The 25,243-nt window shown below is 50.7% G+C and overlaps 2 long non-coding RNA genes across 5 annotated transcripts; one reads left to right on the plus strand and one right to left on the minus strand.

Moving 5' to 3' along the window:
* Positions 1-669: 669 nt before the first annotated feature.
* On the plus strand, positions 670-23,544 carry LOC101689639. Of its 4 annotated transcripts, XR_006605238.1 has the most exons (4): positions 978-1,350; positions 5,686-5,936; positions 9,972-10,064; positions 22,836-23,544. It is a non-coding gene; the product is annotated as an uncharacterized LOC101689639 (long non-coding RNA). The 4 variants fall into 4 exon arrangements; XR_001180993.2 differs by lacking the exons at positions 978-1,350; positions 22,836-23,544 and adding an exon at positions 670-726 and having other exon boundaries at positions 9,972-12,254; XR_001180994.2 differs by lacking the exon at positions 22,836-23,544 and having other exon boundaries at positions 986-1,357; positions 9,972-12,254.
* Positions 5,933-9,259, minus strand: LOC123390693. Its single transcript, XR_006605239.1, has 2 exons — positions 6,879-9,259; positions 5,933-6,405 (listed from the first exon to the last, which is right to left on the minus strand). It is a non-coding gene; the product is annotated as an uncharacterized LOC123390693 (long non-coding RNA).
* Positions 23,545-25,243: the final 1,699 nt, after the last annotated feature.

Raw genomic sequence — 25,243 nt, forward strand, 5'->3', positions numbered from 1 at the left:
TAGTGACAATAATTTTGAGGTATCAATCGCTAACGAGATGAATCTAAAAACAAAACAGAACAAAACAAAAAACCAAAACCAAACAAAACAAACCGTTCTTTTGTATGAGGTTACTAGTCCGAGACAGTAAGGCCAAATAATAGCCAAGGAGCGTGAACTTGATTAGATTAGCTGCTGAAAAGCCCTAAGCAGAGCAGGGACGATCACTTTGGCGACCCCATGGAGAGATGACTTAAGGGTAATATGACTGGGAGCAGGCTGACAAGGAAATCCAGTGTCTGAAACACAGCACTGGCGACTGGCATGAAGAAAACGGGACAGGTGGGCGCCTGGGTGGCTTAGTGGGTTAAGCCTCTGCCTTCGGCTCCCATCATGATCCCAGGGTTCTGGGATCAAGCCCTGCATTGGACTCTCTGCTCAGCAGGGAGCCTGCTTCTTCCTCTCTCTGCCTGCTTCTCTGCCTACTTGTGAGCTCTATCAAATGAATAAATAAATAAATAACCGGGACCGGTTCCGTAGGTAATTAAGACGTAAAATTTGTGTTTGAGTGGACAAGAAGGAAGAAGGCGAGTTTAATCCCCTATCTACAGCGTGCCTGGTTTATCGCAGGTGCTCAATGTAGTGACAGTTAATGACTACACTTCCCATAGGCCTTAGGGCAGCGTCGCCCGCATTTCCCAGAAGGCTGTGCGACGCCCACGCCGGCCCTGAGCGTCCGTGGAAAAGGTAAGCAGGCGAGGATGCGCTCTTTAACGTTGCTTTATAACCAAATTTTCCATTCTGCTTTCCTCCCCTATCCTCTTTCTCCGTCTCCCGCTCCTCTGTTTCCTGGCTTCAGGAGCCCAAACACCCAGAACTTGACTCCTTTGGCGACAGCTCGGTTGTTACCGCTTCAGTGCCGAGCGACCGGAAGTGGGGTGCACCTGGGGCCTTCTGGGAAATGTAGGTCCGTCTTCCCACGCCCTCGGTGTGGCGTTAGGGCTCCGTCTCCTCGGGCCCCAGAGCCAAAGCCTGGGTGGTGGGGACACGTGACCAGCTCATCTGAAAGCTTGGGGGATGTTCCGCGCACGGGCCCCTCGCAAACCCAGGCCACCGACCGTTGCGGAGCGCAGGAACTCGGCCGGTCTCCATGGTGACCGGCTCGCCGCAGAGGCCTCTGGGAATTGTAGTTGGGCCGGAGCAGCGCCCGTGCGCCGAGTTCCGAGCGGTGGCGGTTACTGCTCGCCACTGCGGTCGGTCGGAGCTGGGCGGCGTCGGGGGAAGCTCTTCCGCGTTTCCTCGGCCTCCGGGAGCCCCGGCAGACGGGCGGCCGCCCGGAAAGGCACGGTGTGGGCCCGGGCTCCAGGGAAGGTATCTGGTAGGCGTTTTGCAGAGGCTCGGACAGTGGGTCACAGTGATGAAAGCCACATCAGAGCGTGGCCTCGAGGGAACGCTTGGTCCAGTCTTTTCTCCTAGAGAAGGGATCCCCAAGGCCAGAGAGAGTGCAGGGTTTGCCCCAGAGCAAGGCCAGAACCTAGTCTGTCCGCTCACGCCTTTCTTTCCCCACTGAGCGCCGTGCCTGGCAAAGAGCAGGCGCCCAGACGTTGGTTAAATGTCATTTTGTTCTAACGACAGCCACCTGAAGTACTTCTTTCTTTTTTTATTTTTTTTTCCTTTTTAAGATTTTATTTATTTTTTTGACAGACAGAGATCACAAGTAGTCAGAGAGGCAGGCAGGGAGAGAGAGGAGGAAGCAGGCTCCCTGCTGAGCAAAGAGCCCAACTCGGGGCTTGATCCCAGGACCCTGGGATCATGACCTGAGCCGAAGGCAGAGGCTTTAACCCACCGAGCCAGCCAGGCGCTCCCACCTGAAGTACTTCTTAACAAACTACAAGATTTAAAAAACATTTTTTAAAGAGGGAAGTGGACTTTCCTCCCTAAGGAGACTTATCAGCCAGATGCTACCTGTAAACTTTATAAGGACCATGAGTCTAACGATCGTGCAGTTTTTTAAAAATCTGGTACATGTGAACATTGGCAATATGGCAGAGCCGCTGTTTAAAACTTTTAGTTGTGAAAAGGCTGTTGGGGTTGTGCATTAAAAAGGAAAAGAGTCTTAGAGACACATACTGCAGGTTTTAAGGTCGAATGATGTCTGAGATTCGCTGGAAAAAATACCCAGCGTGGCCAGTGAGGGGAGAGGGCCTTGTACTATTTTACTGTCTTTGGTGGTGTTGAAAAGGACCATAATCAAGGGGTTTTATTTCATGTTATTGTGCTTCAGAACGTGTCTGAAATAGAGCTCCTCTGAATTGTGAGCCTCCCTGGGGTCTTCTGGCAAGAATGAGCACCGCAGTGAGGGGCGCTGTGTCCCAGTGCCCCCAGGTCCTTCAAAAGCAGGACAGAATTCTGACCTTGAAGACGGAAGCAGAGGACCAGGCTGCCTGGTGATCAGCCTCCCAGCTGAGCGCAGGCCTGTCCTGGCTTCAGAGAGTTTAAGACCAGGAGGCTCATGGCCCTGCAAGGTTCTGCGATGCCCTGGGAGCTCTTCTGCCAGTGGCTGAGGGCACAGGGATGGTGTGCAAGTTGCCCATCCTGAGCTGCTGGAGCTGAAGCAGCTCATGGCCATCCTGCCCAGAGGAGGCAGTCAGGCTGGGGCTGGGAGTGCACCGCTGGGCAATGGAGGGGCCCTGGGGGTCGTGCTGGAGGGCGGGAGTGAGAAAATGAACCAAGCCAGCAGGCAGAAGAGAGAACTAAGTGTGAGGATAGGAAGGGGTGGGTCTTCCTAGGAGAACGAAGGCCATGTCTGTTTTGACCCAGCACCATGTCATGTCATGTTCCTCTTCCCTCTCCCCTGGTGCCTTTGGGGATTGAATTAGATTTTGGATCATTTCCTAGGCTTTTTAATTTTTCATTTTCTGACATTCTCATTCTTCTTACAGGGAAGTACTTCAATTAAGTCATTATTGAACCTGCTCAAATCTGCATCATTGTTTACAGAAACTGTAATATGTGTTCGTTTGTCATGACCCACAGTCACATGGGGGTTTCCTTTCTGGCTGAGTTTTCCACTCCTGGAGTTCTCTTATCCACTGTGTTCTTAAAACTTCAAAGTAAGGGTTTCACCATACCTCTTCTGGATACCTTTTTGCAGAAAGACTAGCCATGACTCTTCTTAGCAGACTTCTTTTTTTTTTTTTCCCAAGATTTTATTTATTTATTTGACATAGAGACAGCGAGAGAGGGAACACAAGCAGGGGGAGTGGGAGAGGGAGAAGCAGGCTTCCCGCCGAGCAGGAAGCCCGATGCAGGGCTGAATCCCAGGACTCTGAGATCATGACCTGAGCAGAAGGCAGACGCTTAACGACTGAGCCACCCAGGCACCCCTCTTATCAGACTTCTTATCTCTTATTTTTTGGTAATAGGACTGTAAGTGCTCATTGCAAAGCCAAGTAACACCACTAGGGGGCGGCTGCTTTAGCCTGGCAGGGCCCCTGATCTTTGCAGGAGCGGAAGAGGCCAATAACAGACTTCACAAACTTGGATACAGCCATGATCACTTACATCCGGAGAACATGACGTCCCTTTCTGTGGAAGTGTGGTTTGACTGAAATAAGTACACTTTGTACAACTTCTAGAGTCCCCTGTCACCAGTGGGATCTGTGGGACACAGAATTAGGGGAGGCCAGAGGCCGGCATGGCATTCCTCTGGTGCCCACCAGAATGGAGGGATGGATGGATTGTTAAAAGTATTGAAATGCTTCTGGACTGGCTGGGAAGCAGCTGTCGCTCTGTGTCCCCGAGTGCCCTGCCGGCCTCTGTGGCCACCCCAGCGAGCCCCCTGACCTTCATGGCCTTCCTAGGGTCCAGCATGTATGGCTATCGCCTGGTCTTACAAGGGGCTTCTGGATCTCCAGCTGAGACCAGCTCTGTGTTTGGGCCCTTCCAGTCATAAAGCGTAAGCTCTTTCTTGGCCTTAAGCTAGAACCTCCTCAGTGGCCATGCTCGTAAAGGGCAGCTGAGCAGCATAGAACCAGCTGGAGAGAGCTGGAACCAGCTGGATTCAGCTCCTGGCTCCGCTGCGTGCTAGCCGTGCTGTACCTCTGTTTCCTCATCTGTAAGCCTCAAGGAGGAGAAAGTGCTTTGTAAACTATAAAGTGCCTATTTTTCTTTCTTTTTTTTTTTTTTTAAAGATTTTATTTTATTTATTTATTTGACAGAGAGAAATCACAAGTAGATGGAGAAGCAGGCAGAGAGAGAGAGAGAGAGGGAAGCAGGCTCCCTGCTGAGCAGAGAGCCCGATGCGGGACTCGATCCCAGGACCCTGAGATCATGACCTGAGCCGAAGGCAGTGGCTTAACTCACTGAGCCACCCAGGCGCCCATAAAGTGCCTATTTTTCTAATGATGATTATGGGAGTTCTTTGACCAACACAGGACCACACCCTCAAATCCAGCTTTCCTTCCCTTTGCCTGGGCCCCCCTGTTTCTGAAGTTACCTCAAGCTTTGACCCCCACGATGCCCCTCCTTGGAGGTCACTAACCTTGCCCCTGGGGGCAGCTTCATCAGCCTTCCACCTCCCACACCAGAATCCCCTTCCCGCACCCCTTCAGAGCCTGCTTTTCCCTCATCCTCTCTCCAGCTTTGTAACATAACTTGGCGGGCGGGGGGTGGTGTGCTCCTTCAGAATCTCACTCTATTTCATGACCTGCTTTTTAAAAAAGAAAAAAAGGGGCACCTGGGTGGCTCAGTGGGTTAAAGCCTCTGCCTTCGGCTCAGGTCATGATCTCAGGGTCCTGGGATCGAGCCCCCCACATCAGCCTCTGTGCTCTGCAGGGAGCCTGCTTTCCCCTCTCTCTCTCTGCCTGCCTCTCTGATGACTTGTGATCTCTGTCAAATAAATAAAATCTTTAAAAAATAATAATAATAATTTATTTATTTATTTGACAGAGAGAGAGAGAGACAGTGAGAGAGGAAACACAAGCAGGGAGAGTGGGAGGGGAAAGCAGGCCTCCCGAGGAGCAGGGAGCCCAATGCCCAGGACCCTGGGATCATGACTGAGCAGACGCTTAACTGGACCATCCCGGCACCCAAAACCTGCTTTTTTTTTCTTTTTTTTTATTTAAAAAAAAAAAAAACGATTTCTTTAGAGAGTGAGAAAAAGAGCATGCGAGGGGGCTGGGGGGCATAGGGAGTGGGAAACAGTCTCTAGCAGGCTCCCCACTGAGGATGAAGCCCAACATGGGGCTCGATCCTAGGACCCTGAGATCATGACCTGAGCTGAAACCAAAGTCAGCTGCCTAACCAGCCGTATGACCCAGGCGCCCTGCATAACCTGCTTTTCTTTTATTTATTTATTTATTTGACAGATTACAAGTAGGTAGGGAGGCAGACAGAGAGAGAGGGGGGAAGCAGGCTACCTGCTGAGCAGAGAGCCTGATGCGGGGCTCGATCCCGGGACCCTGAGATCTTGACCTGAGCCGAAGGCAGAGGCTTTAAGCCACTGAGCCACCCAGGTGCCCCCTGCTTTTCTTTTTTAAAAACAGTGTGATCACTAATTACTTCACTATAACTTCATTTCTCACTGCTGTGATATACGTCCTGGTTTATTGCATCTATCCCCAGCAGTAGGCGTGCGTTTTATTTCCATGGCTTTTCTTTGCAGAGCAAACAGGTAACATTTGGCTTTTCAACATATGATTGCAGATGGTGACTTCAGGAGTAAGGACTAGGCTTTCACCTTAAATCAAGGAGCTTGCTGAAAGAAGATCCCAAGAGTGACTCTTCACCGGTATCAGACCTGGGAGACACCTCAGAATGTTCCAGAACCTTGGGCCAGCACTGGGGAGCCTCCACATGGGAGGCCAAGCTGCTGCCCTGCCCAAGAGAAGAGTTGCAAGCAGGAGAGGGAAGAAGCAGCCACGACGGTGACAGAATTGACCAGAACTCTAGACCAGGTGAGTGCTTCATTCGAAGTTGTCCAGATAGAGACCCCATATACACAGCTTGCATGGCCACAGTTTGTGGGCAAACCCAGCCCTCATTTAGCATCAGCCTGCAAAAGAGAGGACCCTCCATGTGGGCGTAGGGAATACACTCCACATCACTCAGAACCGGGTGGTCAGACCCCTCCCTGTGTGACCAGGTCAGGAGGGCGGCAGACGGATGAGAACAAGCGATCACATGAGCTGGAGAGGCAGGAGGGAGCAGGGGGTGTGAGCCGAAGCAGGACACAGAGTGACAGCACGGAGGGCTCCTTCAGGAGGCCTCGTCCTCCAGGCCGCGCGCCCTGCAGCTGGCCGGGCTCTCTGCTCCCGGGGTGTGGAAGGGCCTGAGGAGTGGGTCCTCACACAGCCGTTCTGCTCTCTCCGTAGCCCCCGGTCTCCCCTTTAGTCCCCTCTTGGGCCACTGTTATGTCAGTTCAGCCTTAAAAAAAAAAATAGTAATGATACATTTATTCTCCTATTAACAAAAGGAATAGGTGTCTAGAACAGAAAATTTTAAAATAAGTCGAAACAAAATGAAAAAAAAAGCAGTCATCTGTTTTGAAGTCATGGGTAACATTGACCGTCTCTCTAGCATCAGTTTCTGAGCATATATACACATTTTCCCCATTATTCAGATTAATCTTAAAAACAAAAAAAACAGGGGCGCCTGGGTGGCTCAGTGGGTTAAAGCCTCTGCTTTCGGCTTGGGTCATGGTCCCGGGGTCCTGGGATGGAGCCCCTCGAAGGCTCTCTGCTTGGCAGGGAGCCTGCTTTCCTTCCTCTCTCTGCCTGCCTCTCTGCCTGCTTGTGATCTCTCTGTCAAATAAATTAAAAACAAACAAACAAAACAAAACAGGAAAAAACAGGTGGGAGACCCCCTCGGGTGGACCGCCACTTGGAGCCGGGACTTACCTGCCCCGCTCTTCAGGGTGGGAAGCCAGAAGGCCCCGCCCGCAGGCCTGTTTGTGAACGCAACGGCAATACCCATTTTGGCCACAAGAGGCCGGTGTTTGCTCTCGCACGTGGGTCTGCAAGCCGCCTGCACTCCCTGCCCTGCCCGGGGTCTGGAACCCGCAGCTCCCGTCCAGGGCCCCCAGTAACACGAGTCCTCGCTCCTTCTGCTCACTGCATCTCTTGGAAACCCTTCTTGTTCCGCGAGGGGCAGAAAAGAGCTGCCGGCCTCCCTCTTCCACCACGGCTGCCCGAATTTGCGGAATCCTTGGACAGCTCTGTCCTCTCGCTGGCAGCGGTGGGCTTCCCGGGGAAGGGATAAACCACACACCTGCCCCAGTCACCCCTACATGTGACCCTCTTCACGGTTTCCCATGGCTCTCGGGGTCCGTTCTGAGCTGCATGCCTCCCCACCTGCGCTGTTTCCTCACACACACACGAGACGGTCGGTCTTTGGGCCCCTGTCACTCTGCTCCGTCACCAGACGACCTTCCCGCACGTTCCCCTCTGCACCAACCAGGCTGAGGCTTCCTCTTCTGGGTCTTAGCCAACGTGTTACTTTTTCCCCAAAGTTGCCCTCACGCCTGTGAGTCTGGGTTCCGTAATTCTCTGTGCTTCCCCTTTCAAACCGCACAGCATGCGGGGTTGGTTGTCTGCTTCCTTCTAGAATGGCAGTTCCATGGGGGCAGGGCCGTGTCGGTCTGACTCACATCCCCAGGGCCAAAGTACAGCGCCTGGCATGCCGTGGGGCTCGGTTTAGACTTGCCACACGGATGAAGCGGGGCTCGAGCCCTTGCCTGTCCCCTGACAGTCGGGTCTGCAGAAGCCAGCCCCTTCCCTGCTTCCTCCCCTCCCCCCAGTCCACACACTCCCTCTCATCATCCCCTGCGTCTCTGGAAACGTGGCCCGCAAAGGCCGTGGCTTGAGTGAGACAGAGGTCGCCCCGGGTCCTGGCTCGGCCACTTAATAGGCGAGCCTGTCGCTTGTTTTATTCACAAAGTGGAGCTAAGAGGCACCCGGCTCGCAGGGTCCCTTGGCAGAGTGCTTTGGCACCTAACGCATGGCAGACAGGAGAACAGACTTCTTCCTCCCTGTCTCCCCTGCGCTCTCTCCCGAGCCCCCCCCTGAGACCGGGGACGCGGACACACTGCCCGCAATCTCAGAGGTGCCGCTGTTTTCCCAAGTCCCTTCTGTCCCCTCGGTCCCCCGGGCCACTTGCCGCCGGCCCCTCCTCCTCCCCTGTGCTTTATCCGCACCCCCTAACACGCAAATACTAGTGCCAGGGCCAGAGCAGAAGAGATGCTGAAAAGGCACTTGTTGGACAGCTGAGCGCTTGAACGAGCCAGGCCCAGCGGCCTCCCCTGGGCTGTGTTCGCCAGCGTGGACTGTGTCACAGTGGTCACCAGCCTGTTCACGGACAGGTGACCTCCTGCCCTCCAGAGCCCAGGCCCACACGGGCCGGGACTATGTGACGGCATCCTCACAAGGCCGAGGCAAGGAACAGGAAAGGTGACACCAGACTTTCCTGAAGACTGACGAAGAGGAAGGGCGATGTCCCCATTCCTCTCTTCCGCTCAGCGCTGTGACCCACACAGACGGTACTGGCTCAACCGTCCCCCGAACAAACAGTCCCACGGGCTGTCTGGGTTCTCACAGCCAGGCCGTTACACCGCTGGTGCTAAACGTTCCAAGTTCCAACAAAATCCTTCTCTAGACTGCGTTCGTCGTGTTTTTCTCCGATAGGAACATGTTCTGGTCCGAGCATGCGGAGGCCGGTGCGGCGGCCCCCCTCGAGCCCCCACGAGCTCCCTCATTCCCGAGGAGCCGCAGCCCTCTCCCTAGTCAGGATCTTGGGGAGATGAATAAGGGCTGATTTCTGCTCAAATGATCGCCGCCCTCAATTCATGGCATCTGAAAGACTTGGCTGCGGAATGACTTATCTGCTGTTGGGCGAGGTCCCTGCCTCAGCCCACAGAGAATGGCACTTTCTCCTGCGTGGCGCTCGGAAGGTGGGGCTGACGTGGCTTGGTTTTTATGGGGCCCACGCTACTGCTCTGTGTCCTCCCCATCTCTTCAGAGCTGCTCGCCTCCTCCCGACGACGTTCCCGCATCAGTGCCATTCATGGTTCTCTCTCTAGGATGAATTCGGAAATGAAGGAAATTTTCCCCAATTCATAATATTCAGAGATTTCCTCTGTATGAATTGTTTGGTATCCTGCCAGAATTCTGCCCAAATGCGTGGCCACGTGTATCACACCGGTGGAGTGAGGTTGGGGTTTAGAGTCAGGCTTTCTGAAGCAATGCCTTTACCAGCATCAAGTCTCCGGGTCCCAGCCTCTTGGAAGCAGCAGCCCCGCCCCCCCCCCAGGAAGGGTTCTGCTCTGGCCCGAAGGCTAAGCTTTGGCCTCAGTCAGGATGTCCCAGTCCTGGCCTCACACTGTGATGACATCATAGGAATGAGAGTGTCACAAGTCCCATTTCCAAGGAACCGAGCTCTGCAGTGGCACCAACACGCCCGCCGCTGGCTGTGTCCTCCTGTGATGGCCCAGCAAAAGGAGAAGGCTCGAGGCACCTGGGTGGCTCACTGGGTTAAGCCTCTGCCTTAAGCTCAGGTTATGATCTCAGGGTCCTGGGATCGAGCCCCGCATTGGGCGCTCTGCTCAGCGGGGAGCCTGCTTCCCCCTTTCTCTCTGCCTGCCTCTCTGCCTACTTGTGATCCCTCTGTCAAATAAATAAATAAAATCCTTAAAAAAAAACAAAAAAGGCTCTACTTTCCTGGGGGGTGAGGAGGGAGCTGTGTTTGAGCGCCTGGGGTCATTGCCCATGTCATAGGTGCTCCAGGAACGAAGAGAGCCTATGGCTCCAAAGTTGCCCACTCCCCCAGCCTGGCCTGAAGCCCACCTCCCCCCCAAAGCCTTCCTGGGACTCTGTAGGCTACAGTTGGACTCCCCCGGCCGCGTCCTTTGAGAGTTCATGGCCCACAAACCCCTTAGCACTCAGGAGAGGCTCTAGGCCATCCTGACCTATCTACTACATCATCTTCTCCTCCAACAGACTTCAAGGAAGCTCTTCGAGGAAGAACCACATCCTGTCCATGCTGTTCTCCACGGCCCCTCTGAGCACCGCGGGACTTGGCCTGGAGACCGGGTACGGCTGTGGCCACTGCAGGCAAAGCCCACGGACTTGTGGTTCAGCCCGGTTGTGGGCGGAGATGCCCTGGGTGACCCAAGATGTGGCCTGCCTTCTGGGACAGTTGTCGTCGCACTCTCCCAGGTCACGCAGGAGGAAGGTGATCTCGTCCCTGTTGCCAGCGCTTGCCCCTGGTACCTGCTCACGCCGGGCGGGCCGAGCAGATTCTCCCCGTGGCCCACCACGCCTGATGCCTGAGTAACTTCGGGGCAGGGGAGGCGGGGAGCAAGCGAGCGATCGGGATTGTTGCGGAACTGGCCATGCAGTGTCCTGGTTAGGTCTGGCTGACGTATGGGCCATCCTCAGCAGGAACCCACAGCTCTTTGAGGGCCCAGCCTGTGTCTGAAGCCGTGCCTGGCTTAGCGCCCGGCTGGAGTAGGGGCATGCTCCCATAGTTCCCTGCGGCCAGGGAGTTCGCGGAGGGCCCAAGAAGAACAGTTGCTAGTGACTGTCCTCAAGTGTCCTACTGCGCCCCCCAGCCCCCAGTGAGTGTGTCCTGCCTTTGCTTTATGGCGAAGTCCTGGGTCCTCAGCACAAAACAGACGGTGCCCCCTTGTGTTTGTGAGCTGTGGACTCCCTGTCTCCTTGGGCAGTGGGGGGCGATCCTGTGTATATATCCAGGCTTTTACAGAGCCTCAGAGCTCTCTGCTGCTTTCTTTTAAAGCTGGTGAGTTAAAAATGTCTAGGCTGGATAGTAGGTGCTGGTCCCGAGAGCTGGCGTCGCCCATAGAACCACATCTCCTGGGAGCCCGGGGCTGCTTGCGAACAGCAGAACCTGGAAGCTGGTGGAGATGTGAGCAGGTCACCAGCGGTTAAAGAGAGAAAGGGAGGGCCCTTGCCAGCTTCCTCTTTGTCTGCTTGCCAGGGGCTTTCCTGCTCACCCCAGTGTGTCTGGGCAGGAGCACAGCTGGCCACCAGGTGTGCGTGCTCGGGCTTTGGAAGTTTGTGGCTGGAGTGTCGCAGTGGGTCACCAGAATGCTCTCTCACATGATTCCCTAGTGACCACCCGGAGACCCCACTGAACAGAAATGAAGGCACACGGGTAGTGATCGAAAGAGATGATCCCGTGCGGGCTGGAGGGGGAGCAGGACGCTGGAGGGGCCGGCGGCTCTCAGCTGGGCACTCCCGGGGAACTGGGGTGGTGGTGGGGGAGGAGATGCTCGCGGAGCCGCGGGTTCTGGTGGGCGCATGCGTCAGGTTCGGACCGGCCCAGCCGGCGCTCGGTGGCCACGGTCAAGGGCCTCGCGCGCAGCACCCCGCCGAATCCCCAGCAGCCGCGGGAAGTCGCGTGTTCCTGTCCTCGTGTTCACATGAAGAAAATGAGGTTTAGAGAGGTTAAATAACTTGCCCAAGGGCGGGCAGCGAGCTGGGGGAGGGTCAGGGCTTCACCTCCGCGTCTGCCCGTCCCTCCGGCGGCGGCCACCGCTGCTTCTCCGCTTGGACTTTCCCTTGCGTCGCTGGAATCCCCAATCCGCGCGGCGTCTTGATGTGGGGTCACGTCGAAGTGGTCCTGCTGGCTCAGCCCCTTCGCGGCCCGCCTGTGGTTTCTGAGAGACCACGTCGCGTGGGTGCTGAACCTCCTCCCGATGACCCCCATGGCCGCCAGGTTCACGGGCGACTACCCCCCCCCCCACCCCCGCTCTGCCGCATTTACTGGAAGTTCTGTTGTGGGCATTTGGGGACAGCCTTGGGTCGTGGCAGACGCAAGAATCTGTGATTTCTGCTCTCCGTTCTGAGTGGGACCCTCAGGCAGAACAAGGCGGGAACAGTTTCTTTCTGTTCCACTGTGTCTGGGCCTCACCCCAAGAGGCCCAGATGGCTGGATTTGGCTACTGTCTGCTTGTGGCTGTAGGGTGGGGGCTTTGGTTCTGTCTGCCAGTAGGATCTGTCCCCTCTTCTTCACGTGGCATCCCCTGAAGTGGGGCGGAAGTGCCCAAAATGGTGTCTCCTCTTGTGTGCCTGGTGCTTTCATGGTCTCTCTTCAGTGGCGTGTGAGTCACTGTGACAGGCTTGTTCCTTATTCCCTCCGCGGTCAGCTGGCTTAGAGGGGAACACGTGCCTTCATTCTGCCAATAAAAATTAGGAGGAAGTGGGCTGGAGGAACGTCTGGGAAGAATTTTGCTTTAGGATTAAAGGAAGGGTGGTGAAGAAGCCTGGCCTTTCTTCCTGCTTCGGACATGGATGTTTGAGGATGTGACACTTAGAGCTGTAGCAGCCATCTTGGGACCATGAGGCAACAAGACCAAGGGAAAAAGCCAGCACACAAAGTTGGCCCAGCAGTCAGACAAAAAGAGCCTGGTCCTAGATGACATCGTTGAGCCACTATACCTATCCTGGAATCAGCTACTACCAGTCTTGAAACATTAATCAAATGTCGTTGTCTTCTAAGCAGATTTCTGCTATTTGAGGCCTAAGACGTTCTTAGCTGGTATTGCAGTCCTCAGAACCTGTCCGTCATGAACTCCTTGAAGCCCCCATGGCTCTTGGTTTAGATCCAAATGGGAAATCACTGCACGTTTGGACAGTGGAAATCTTAACTCACGTGGTAGGAGATACAAGTCAAGATTTCTCACAGCCTACGGAGCAATTCAGCACATAGTCCCATCTCCCTGGGGTCTGTTGGACTCAAATGAGGAAAGACAGATTCAGGAAAGTTCTATGTGCATGAGCGTGAGTCTTCTAAAATGGAGCTCAGTGATGACTTTGGGGGCCACAGGTACACGGAGGGGAGAGGGAGAGAGCCTAAGCATGGGCAGAAAGCCATGGAAAGCACGTGGTAGGGGCAGCAAGCTGCGATGGACAGACGGCGGGTGGGTGGGATCACTTCTGCGGGAGGCCAGGCTCCACAGCGGGATTTCACAGGGGCCAAGTACTGGCTGGGAGGAGTTTATGGCAACTGGAACTAAACTGGTGGAAAACGAGGCCTTTCCGTCAGCTCTCCAGCCAGCCTTTCTGACATTTCAGATCCTCTTGGGAACAGAGCTTGAATCGTGGCCGTTGCCTGGGTGCGGGCGCCCCCTCCCCCCGTTTCTTCATCCTTTGTTTCTCCTCCTCTCCCTCTCGCACCGCTATTTCTTCCTGTTTTCTCCGCAAAGCCAGGAGCCAGAAATGCGCAAGATCTGAATCTCTTCTACCTCAGCTGGAGAGTAAAGATCGCGGGAGGCAGGGATGTCTTAGGGAGTCCTTGTCTGGGGATCATCCTGGTTTGCTTGGGAGGCGGGAAAGCCGTCCGCTGGTAAGGACTAGATTAAGCTTTCTTCTGCCCCAACTTTGACCAAGCAGTGGGGTCGGGGGGTTGGGGGGGCTTCTTCAACCCAACACAGGAAATGTGTGGTCCTGCCTTCCCTTGTGCAAGGAGACGTTGATCCCGAGCACTCGAAGCCCTCCTCTTTCCATTTCTAGTTTTAGGTACGTGACAGATAACCTGGAACCCTCCTCACGCATCCTCACGCATGTCATTGCGCTCAGAACTTGAGAAAAGTCTCACCCACCCATTTCCCGTCCCCACATCATCAGTAGAAGAGACGTGTGGCCTGTAGAAGTTCATCAAACGAACAGGGCCCGAACATGGGCAGCAGACTCCGTCCCTAAGCCTCGCCCCTCTGGGCACAGCCCTTATGACCCTGCGTATCTTAGAAGTCCTGCCCCCAAAGGCCAAAACCAGGCCAACCCTGACATTTGCCTACTGTCTCCTTCACTCCCTCCGGAGAAGTACTGAACACCTAGAATTACAAGCTAAGGTTATAAAAGCAATGAGATATTAGGAAAAGCAGTCACTGAAGACACACACACACAAATTCCAGATCTCATCAGAGAAAAGAATGAAAGCTTTGGGATGGACGGGAAAAAAAGGGTGACCTCCTCCTCGGATGTGATGCATGTTTGTTTCATTGTGATGCTTAATACACGGTGAATTCCCCCACCCCCACAGTGGGGCCCTGTACCGCGAAGGTTTCTCTGAAGTAAAATAAGGAAAAGATCTTGAAGGCTTCTCGTCCCCCTTGGCAATCAAGTATGAATTATCTCCAGTATGAATTAGCGTGATTACGGATTAAACAGCTTCCCACAGTCTGTACAACATGAGAGTTTTTCCCATGAACTTGTCAACGATGAGAAAGGGCTACCCTGTCCCCACACGGTTTTCCCCATCGATGAGGCCCCCAGGCTTCTCTCGAGGATGAATGGTGTCAGGTTCTATCCGCTGCACGCTTCCCCTAGACGGTTGTCCGCATTCATGACATCGGACTGGCTCAAGTCCCCACTAAATTAGCTGGCATTGTCCGAGTCCCCCTCAGCCATTAGGCTTACAGACCTCCTCCCTGCCCTGAAGTCCCGGATGTCTGATCAGCCGTGAACGGGCTCTAAAAGCATTTCCGCATCCATTACGTGCATGTGGTTTTTCTCCAGTGTGAATTCTCTGACGTTGAATGAGCTCTGCTTTCCCGAAAGCCCTCACATTTATTGCATTTGTAGAGTTCTTGTGGATTGCGAAGTTTCTAGAGTGCTGGCAGGGGCCTCCACAGAGCGGGCTTTCTCTAAGATGAATGTTTCAGTGTTCAGTAGGATGGGAGCCCCCCGCGGAAGTCGCCGTATCCGTAACGAGGTCTCTAATAGGAATACTGTAATCCTGAGTAAATTCTAACTCCTAAGATGTGGCCACATTTACTCTAGGGTCTTCTCACTTCTAAAAGATGCAGACGGAATTGCAAATTATCCCTATCATTGTCCCATTCGTGGGATGGGGTCCTTGATGGTTCTCTGGAACGTCCCCCTAGTCACGTGCGTTAACCTGTGAGTCTGCTCCTGCAGAAAGTTCCTGCTTGGGGTCCCGCTTTCTCTGGGTCCCAGCCTCATAATATAAAATCCCAGCAAATAAAAAGCCCCGGCCATTCTCTCTCAAATAACCGGAACGTGTCTTGGGCGGAGAATAGAAAATTTGGGGAGAAGACTTAGGAATCAGAGTGCTTTGGGGTGAATCTAGAAAATGAGGGGTGTGGCAGATGGCCAGTTCCTTATATTCTTTTTTTCTTAATGAATACCTTTCTTAAGATAACACCTTCTCTAGTGACTGGGAGGGAGCACACGGGATCTTGAAAGGAGGCTGTTCCCCCTCTGTTCCTTGATTTGGATGCTGGTCAAGTGGATGTGTTCACTTTGTGAAGATCCCTAAGTGGTATGTTTAGGATTTCTGCGCTTTCCAGGAGGCAAGGTTAAAAATGAATTAGTTCGCCGTATTGCCGCCGCGCAGCCAGCAAATGAGATGTAAACAGAACTGGGTCTCCACGAGAACTTACTGAAGTGGGGGCCGGCAGAGCAGAAACCTTTTGCCTTTTCCCTGCCTGCACCCCTTCTTCTCCCGAATCCCGGTGGTGACGCCTGAAGGTGCAGCTCCTGGGAGCGCGTGAGGGAGGAACACGCGCTTCTAGAAGCCGGCCAGGCGAACCTGAGGAAGGTGCCCCTGCCCTGTGGCTCTGAACTTCTCACCTCCAGAATTTTCACTTGGTTTAGTCTAGGCAATGAGAAGTGACTGACGCGTAGGTCAGCCCTCTTTCCCTGTGCTCGTTACCCCTTACGTTTCCTGTTCGCTTTTCTCTTTCATCCTTTTGCAGGAGTTCTGTGTTCGTTGAAGGTCTTGTCCCTCTGCGTGTCACACGCGTTGTGGCCTTCCTCCCAAATTTGTCATTTGTCTCTTGAGGTTGTGGGTGTTTTTGTTTTTTGTTTTTTTAAGCCAAACAAATTACCCCATGTTTATCGTATGGCTTCTGAATGTTGCATATGTACACTTTTCCCCACTCCAGAGCTGTTAAAATGTTCACCCTTTCTGCAGGTACTTTCTTAGTTCTGTTGTTTTATGTCAAAATCTTGGATCCCCATGAAATTAATTCACCTTGAGGGGAGGCGGGGGGCGGGAGGGGGGTGAGGGTCCAGCTCCTTCTCTCCCCCATCACCTCCCCTTCCCCAGCCGTTGTGAAATGCTGCCGTGAGGATGGGTTCGGTTCCCATTTGAATGTGGGTCTTGAATTTCTGTTTCCTGTCTGTACCTTGTCTGATACATAGTTATTTTAACCCTTGCTCTTTATAAATTGTTCTCCCGTCTGATAAGGCTACTGCCTCATTGTACATTTCTGGAACTCTCTTATCCTCTAAGGTGGATAAGTGGAGGATGGTGGTAATCACTTAGAGATTGCCATGATTGTCAGACTGCACAGAGCCTCCTGCATACAGAGAACATTCTGACAATATCCTTACTTCGAGCAGTCTCCCCTTTTCCTCTGCAGTGTGTTCCTGCAGCAGTTTGGTAGGCAGGAGTCCTATTTTCTCATAATTACTCATACCCAAACACTCAACATCAAACAAGTTCCGGTTTTGAAAAATACGTCATAAAAGCAAAGCCGTACGACTCACGATGGTCTTTAGTAATATAAAAGGGTAACATGATGCTTCAGGTGCTGTGATGTGGGCATAAGGGAACTCGGGATGATAATGTCCCAGGCCTCAGTGTGCCATGGAGTCTAGACAAAGCGTGAACCATTCCGCTGTTTTGTCCGCCTCGCCTAAAAATAGCCTCATCTATGTCAGAAGGAGAGATAATGGCGTTCACAAGTGTGCTTCCCTTTGGGGAATTTAGGAAATTCATGAGGAAATGATTTGTAAGATCTGAGTTTCTTCTTAAGGTAAACTTCCAGAGAAAATGAAACTGTTTCTTCTGATAAATTTCCCTGAAACAAAGCATTCAGAAGAATTGCATTCGCCTTACAGCAGCATAGGATTTGGGGGGTTTCTCCTGGAAATGGCTATGATCGTATTTAAAGGCCTCATGAGGATGTGAGTTTTAAGTGCATGGAAGTATTGAGAGAAATAGTCTCCGGAAACAGGCCTTTGATCTTTTCTTTGTTGCGTAAATGCTTCATGTTGGCCTAAGGAACAAAATGAAATGTTTGGAAAAACACAGGTCCAGGGAAGATTAATTCCTCCAATAAGTCAGAATTTGTGCAAAATGATTATGATGTAAGTGTAAAATTAAAAAAAAAAAAAAAAAGAAAGAAAAGAAACAATATGGCCGCACATGGTGACTTCCTTCCTAAGAGTACAGCATGGGCTGGGGGTGAAAAGTAGCCACTTTACACGGTAACACCCGACAGTCCCCATCCCAGCCACGCAATAAAGGTCAGTTTCAACAGTGATCAGGCTTGTTGATGTACATACGCTTGATATGATGTGATGACGGTGGCCCTTTACCACCGCTGTGGTCTTTGTCCCCAAAAGCCACTACTCCAGACTAATGAAGTGAAAATATCAGAAAATCCCACTTGAGGACCTTGTGCAAAATGCCCGATTCCTCCAAACTCTCAGGGTCATCAAAAACCAGGCAAGTCTGAGAAAAGCTGTCACATCCAGGAGGAGCCTGAGAAGAAATGACAGCTGAACAGGTTGCTCTATCCTGGATGGGCTCTTGGAACACTTTGAAAAAGACATTAAGTAAATGTTAAGGAAATCTAGATCAGGGGTGAGCTTTATTTAGTAACGTATTAACATTGGTTCTTTATGTTCATTTGTTCTAACAAAGATACCATCAGACGGGTTAATGGGGGAAACAGGCGTGTATGGGAACTCTGCAGTATCTTCGCCACGTTTCTGTAAAACCGAACTATTCGGAAGTAAAAATTTTATTTAAAAATAAGCCTAGGGGCCCCTGGGTGGCTCAGTGGGTTAGGCCCCTGCTTTCAGCTCAGGTCATGATCTCAGGGTCCTGGGATCGAGTTCCGCATGGGGCCTGTACTCTGTCAAATAAATAAAATCTTTAAAAAAAAAATAAAATAAAAATAAGCCTAAAATATCAAAGCGTTAGAAGAGGTTGATGGTGGTTACAGGTAAGATGACACAGTTGCGGTTCTCTCTCCTTCCCACTAAAGTGCAGCATGAACCCCGGACATAATGTCCAATATGGACAGAGGACAACTCTGGATGGTGGAGAGAACACTGGGAATTAAGAAAGAACAATGATAATGGTAAAATTCTGGGCGAACACATTAGACTATCTTCTTGAGGTTTTTCTTTTTTTTTTTTTTAAGATTATTTATTTATTTATTGGACACATAGAGATCACAAGTAGGCAGAGAGGCAGGCAGAGAGAGGAGGAAGCAGGCTTCCTGCTGAGCAGGGAGCCCGATGCGGGACTCAATCCCAGGACCCTGGGATCATGACCTGAGCCGAAGACAGAGGACTAACCCACTAAGCCACCCAGGAGCCCCTCTTGAGTTTTTGAAATAATGTCTGATATTGCCTGACGTGGTGTTCGTTATATGAAAAAGAAATATGTGAGGCAATTATAAATGGGTGTGCGTGGGTACAGAGACCTAGATGGGTACAGAGACCTAGATGGAGATGATATGGTTAAAAATATTGACACCAGGAGGTTGTTGGAGTAATTTTTACATGTATAACATGTAGGGCATCCACTGGGGCCGGGGGCTGGGGAACTATCCAACGAGCTTGTTGTGTCAGTTCCAGTCTGTTGATAGTGACATTCTTGTTTAGGAATGCCTGAGCACACACCACACCCCCCCCCAGACATTCCCTGCTTCCACCAGCACCAGGGCCAGTTCTGTGGCTGGACCAGCCCTTGTGGGTCTTACTATGATTTCAGGATGCACCTCAGCAAAACCATTGGGGAACTTTGAAGAACATGGTTTACTACACACCCCAGAGCCACACATGGAGTCCTGGGTCAAGAGAGAGAGAGAGAAAGAGGGAGAGAAAAGGGACCTAGGGCTCTGCATGTATTAGGGACTGAGGGTGGGGTACCTAGAGCGTCACAGGTACACTATTAGCAAATTCAAGGCGTAAGAGCAGGAATCAGCACGGGAAGGGAGAGATGAGACCAAGTGGTCAGTTAATCTAGGTTACTCGGGGCTCTCTGTGAGGGCAACTCCATGGGTCCGGTTGGCCTTGTTCCTGACTAGTTGTTTTACTGGCACCTGGGCCATCTGCCCAGCCGTATGTTAATTGAAGATGGAGGTCGTTGAAATGGATGCCGCAGCAATCGAAAGTTGATGTCAAGCACTTAAGTCTACAGAGATGCCCTCAAAGCCAGTATAGATAAATGAAAGTGGAATTATAAAAAATGTTCAGGCAACCCAGAGAAAAGCATGAAAAAGGAAAGAGAGGAATGAAAGTAAACAAGTAATAAAATGGCAGTCTTCCACCCTAAATACCAAAATTACAGTAAATGTAGGTGGTATACATCCACTCGTTAAGAACAAGGAATAGCGCCAGGCCAATGAGAGGCCTCCTTGGGAAAGCTCTTGGAGCTACCAGAAGAGAGGCATGTTCTGTCTGGAATTGCTAAACCAAGAAAGTCAAAGAGAGGCATTCCTGGTGGCCATTTGCTCACTTAAACACACACACACACACACACAAAGATTGGTAGAGTGAATTTAAAAACAGGATCCAACTATATATGGTATATAAGAAATTCAAATATAAAAATATATGTAGATTGAAAGTAAATGCATAGAGAAAAATGCACCATTCACACATTAGTCAGTGGGAAGCAGGAATGGCTTTGTTAATATCAGAGGAAGTCAACTTCAATGAAAATTGCCAAGGATAAAGAAGGACATTACATCCTGATTCAAGGATTTGGCCGCCAAGAAGGCACAGTGGTCCTAAAAGTGTCTGGACCAAACAACAGAATTCCAAGATACATGAAGCAAAATTGTAGAACTGAAGAGAGAAATAGACCAATGCACAATTACAGTTGAGGACTTTTAACACCACTGTCTAAACAGTAAGTGGAATGACTAGTTAGAAAATCATCAAGGACACAGAACTCTGTCGTCCAACAGGACCTAACAGACATTTATAGAACAGGATACTTCTTTTCAAGTGAGTGTGGGGCACTCCTCACGTAGACTATTTCCTGGGTCATAAAACAAATTTCAGCAATTTCAAAAGAATTTAAATCATACCGAGTGTGAACTTTGACCACAGTGGAATCAGACTAGAAATCGGTAATGGAAGGATAACAAGAAATTCTCTAAACACATGGACACACGCACAGTAATCCTGAGGAAATAATTCTGAGGAAGTCTCAGAGGACTAAGTCACATGGAATTGAATAAAAATGGAGCGTATCAAAATGTGTGGGACACAGCCGGAAGAGTCTGCGAGGGAAAATCACAGCACTACATGTTCACGTTGAGCTCAAATCAGTAATGTAAGGGACCACCAGGAGCCATAACCCAGCCAGGCTTTGGGGCTTGACAGGTGACACCGAGACATCAGCAAAATAATTCCATCTCCATGGATTCGATATGGAAGTCCAAAGGGGTCTGGAGTCCTATCTTGTGGCCGTGTGGTAGGAAGCCACTCTGCCTCCTTGTAGCCGACGAAGCCACAATTGTCTAGTCATCCACCACAAATTCAAAGCATCCCAGCCCTGGTGGCCTGGCACACGTACGAAGAGCCATTCAGGAGTCAGACAAGGCCTCCCCAGGCATGGGATGAGAGCAGGGTTTCTCCATCTCGGCACCACTGACATTTGGACCAGATAATTCTTTGTTCTGGGCAGGGCTGTCGTGACGGCAGCAGGATATTCAGCCGCATCTCTGGCCTCTTCCCACTAGATGCCAGTAGCATCTCACCAGTTCTGACTCTCAAAGATGTCTCTAGACCTTGCCAAATGTCGTTTGGGGGACAAAATTGCTCCCTGCTGGGAACCACAGGCTTAGACCTTGGTATGCTGGGGAGTCTCCAAGAAGAGGAAGTATGATCGGGCAAAGTCAAGGCCTAGAGAAAGGAGAGAGGCCGAGTGTGAGAAGGCCAGGAGCACACTACAGGGAAAATCTGTAAGAGAGGATTCACTCAAGGAAAAGCATGACACCGGAAGGTTAGGTAGAGAGTAAAGGTGCCAGTTAAGAAAGACCCAAGAGGTGGTTATGGAAGGCAACAGAACTTCGTGGGAGGGATAGTTGGGACCTTATTACCAGCGGAGAAGCTTGGAGTGGGACGCCCTGGGGTCTGATATCAGGTCTGTGATCTTCTGTCCATGTGGTCCTAAAACAGGCACCTCTGAGCAGGCATGTTTCTCTGGCAGCTAAATGCCCATAAATATGCCTGTCCTGCCTGCCACACGGGGTTGTAGTTAGAAATCATGTCAGATAATTTCCATAAAGATGCTCTGAAAACAAAAAGCCAGAAAGAGCAAAATATTGGCCCTTCCCGCAGACTCCAAAGACCTTAACAGGAGAAAGGGAACACTGTAAATCACTCCATGCATATAAATGCAGCAACTTGGACGAAATGGGCCAATTCCTCAAAAGCTACCAGCTCTCCAGATTCACTCAATATGAAACAGTTGATTTTTGAAGTCTTGTAACAATTTGAAAAACTGAATTCTTCATTTTAAAACAAAAACCCCTTGTCCCACAACTGGTTTGATAATTCACAATAAGGACTCACAGGACCCCACATAAAGTTATACTCAAGGTTAAGATTCAGTAAAGCAAAGAATAGAACGCAGGAACAGCAGGAAAAAGATATTTATAAGCAAAACCTGGAGAGGTCAAATGCAGGCTTTCTTATCTCTCCGCGGGGATAGCACAGACACACCTACTCTGCAAACAGCAGGAGCGAATCCAAGATGTCCTGGCCCAGGAAAGACCACTTGAGTCTTTAGGGTCCAAAGTTCTCAAACAGAACTACTTAGATACCTGCCACGTGATCAAGCGTGGCCCCCAACCATGCACCAGGGAAGCATCATGAAACTCTTATGTTTGCTTTTTTTTTTAGTAGTCTCCACACCCAACGTGTGGCTCAACTCGCAACCCCTGAGATCAAGAGTCCTGTGCTCTGACTGGGCCAGCGTCCTTCTGTTTGCTTTAAACACACTGACATCCTGCTCTTCTCAACCCCCTGCTTTGGGCATCTAGAATACCATCTCCCCCTGCAGCTGTGCGAATGTTCCAGGCGTTCCGAGAGTCTGCCCGAAGGGTCATCACCATGGATACACAGATAAGTGAGAAATGGGCGACACAGAGCTGCTGTGTTCGCTTTTAGCTCCACATTCTCCAAACTGAGAATATTAAGTTTTGAGAAACCCTGATCTGGACAAACAGTTCTCAGACCTGACCCAGAAAGCAGGCCCCATGAAAGGAAAAAATATATATATTAAATTTAATTTTTATCAAAATTAACATTTTTGTTCTGCCAAAGACCCCATTAAGAGGATGAAAAGACTAGTTACAGACTGAGATAAAATATTTGTAAGCTGTATGTCTGTCGAAGGACTTATCTAGAAAACAAGAACTCAGTAGTAAACAGACAAGCAAACAAATCCCCCCCCCAGATAATCCAATTAGAAAATGGATGAAATAGGGGAGCCCGGATGGCTCAGTGGGTTGAAGCCTCTGCCTTTGGCTCAGGTCATGATCTCAGGGTCCTGGGATCGACCCCGCATCGGGCTCTTCTCCGCTCAGCGGCGAGCCTGCTTCCCCTTCTCTCTCCCTCTGCCTGCCTCTCTGCCTACTTGTGATCTCTGTATGTCAAATAAATAAATAAATTTAAAAAAAAAGAAAATAGATGAAATATAGGAGCAGACGCTTCACCAGAATTTATAAAATGTCCAACATCCTTAGGTATTAAGGAAATGCAAATGAAGACTAGCACTTAATCATCTATTAGGTGGCTTAAACGAAAATTGGATCTCCTCTATGTTTTCATCTGCAGATGCCTGGACCATCAAAACCAGAACGGCTTTCAGCTAAATTCCTACCTGAGCTGTCTTGTACCACCACCTCTGAGACGCAAATTGAGTCTACTGTTCCTCAGGATGCCTGGGCCCGGTTTACTGTCCCGCAGGAATCTTGCCCCTTGGTGCCAAAAGAACATAGATTTATGTCTGGTGTCACCTTACCCTGAGCATGTGTCGGGGATGAGGGGGTGGTGTCCCTTGGACTTCTCCAGCGAGCAGTGCTCACTTCTCAGTGAGCAGAAATGCAACTCAGTTTCATGGCAGCTCCCTGCAGAGTTGGCAGATGCCTTCAGGGCAAAAGCAGTTCTAAGAGTTCATTTATACACCAAACACAAAGGCAACTCAAAAGCAAACAGAAACAAGTAGGCCTACATCCAACTAAAAAGCTTCCACACCATGAGGAGGGAAACCATCAACAAGATGAAAAGGCAGCCTATGGAATGGGGGAAAAGATTTGCAAATCTCATTTCTGGTAAGGGGTTAGTCTCCAAAATATATAGGGAACTCCTAAAACTCAATAGAAAAAAAAAATGATCCAGTGAAAAATGGCAAAGGACCTGAATAGACCTTCTTCCAACAGGACATACAATGAAAAGGTGCTCAACATCATTATCAGGGAAATACAAACCCAAACCACAGTGAGACGTCACCTCACACCTGTTAGAATGGCTACTATTGGGTGGTTCAGTCGGTTAAGCATCTGACGCTTGATTTTGGCTCAGGTCATGATCTCGGGGCCATTAGATCAAGCCCTGCATCAGGCTCGTGCTAGGTGTGGAGCCTGCTTGAGATTCTCCCTCTCCCTCTCTCCCCCTCCCCCCACAAAATAAAAAGAGTGGCTATTATAAAAAAGACAAGAGATAACAAGCTTAGCAAGACTATGGAAAAAGGGAACCATCATACTCTTGGTGGGATCGGAAACTGATGCAGCCACTATGCAAAACAGTATGGGAGCTCCTCAAAAAAATTAAAAATGAGGGACGCCTGGGTGGCTCAGTTGGTTAAGCGGCTGCCTTTGGCTCAGGTCATGATCCCAGCATCCTGAGATCGAGTCCCACTTCGGGCTCCTTCCTCAGCAGGGAGCCTGCTTCTCCCTCTGCCTCTGCCTGCCATTCCGTCTGCCTGTGCTCGCTCTCTCCCCCTCTCTCTCTCTGACAAATAAAAATCTTTAAAAAAAAATTAAAAATGAAACTACCATATGATCTAGCAATTCCACTTCTGGATATTTATCTGAAGGAAACGAAAGCACTAATTCGAAAAGCTACCCGCGTGCCCAAGTTCACTGCAACATTGTGTACAGTAACTAAGGCATGGAAACAGTCCAAGTGTCCACTGACGGATGAACAGATAAAGAAGATGTGAGATACACACACACACAGGAATATTTTCAGCCATAAAAAAGAACTTTCTCCATCTGAGGTGCTTTTCCTTCAAGACTCAGCCCAAACAGGACCTCTGGGAAAAGTTTCCCATCTCTTCTAAGAAGGCTTCCCCAAGCACTGTGTGCACTGCTCCATCACGGGCTTTCTCCTTCTGTGTTGTTGGGATGAGCGCCAAGAAGCACTATGTTATTTTGTAGTGTCTACACGGATCGGGCATTGGCCTTAGGAATGTGAACTTCAGTCCCTGACACCTCAAGGAAGTCATTGTTCTAAAGAAGAAACGGCTATTTGTGAGTGAGTGCGATGTGAGCTTCGAAAGCTGGGGACAGAAGAGCCTGAGGAGGGGCTCCTGGGTGGCTCAGTGGGTTGAGTGTATGACACTTGATTGCTCAGGCCATGATCTCCTGGGTCCTGGCATGGCGCCCACCCCATCATCTGGACCCTGCTGCCTCTTCTGCCTCATTCCTGCTACTCCCCTATTTATTATATAACGAGTCCTTCACTTTCATTTTTTGGGAAATGCTTTATGATTTACTGAGCACCTACTTTGCCCCCCAGGCAATGCGCATTATCTCATTTGATCCTCAAAATAGTATGAGATGACTATTTCCATTTTAGAGATGATATAAAACTGAGGCCGACAGAGGTTGGGACACTTGCTCAAGGTCATTCAGCTCTTGGGTGCTGGACCTGGATCCAGCCCAGACACGACTCCAAGGTCCCATTCTTAGCCTTTGCAGTAAACTGTGCTTGTTCCCCTCCTATGTCAGGCCAGCTTTCCCAACTCAGCTCTGCGATCACCCCTTCAGAACTTTAAGGAACTTCCCAGTCTTGCATTCGAGACCCTTCCCCCCGGCGCCCTGATCATAGGCATGACCGAATACGAACACTTTGCCCGTCATAGAGTAATCACTGTTCTGCACCACTCTGCCTCACCTGACGGCCAGTTTGTGTTGAGAAGGGCCTGGGTTTTACTTTATCCTTGTAGTTCTCACACTTAA

Source organism: Mustela putorius, unplaced genomic scaffold (assembly GCF_011764305.1).
Source record: "Mustela putorius furo isolate JIRA1106 unplaced genomic scaffold, ASM1176430v1.1 tig00000139_pilon_pilon_pilon, whole genome shotgun sequence".
NCBI lineage: Eukaryota > Metazoa > Chordata > Mammalia > Carnivora > Mustelidae > Mustela > Mustela putorius.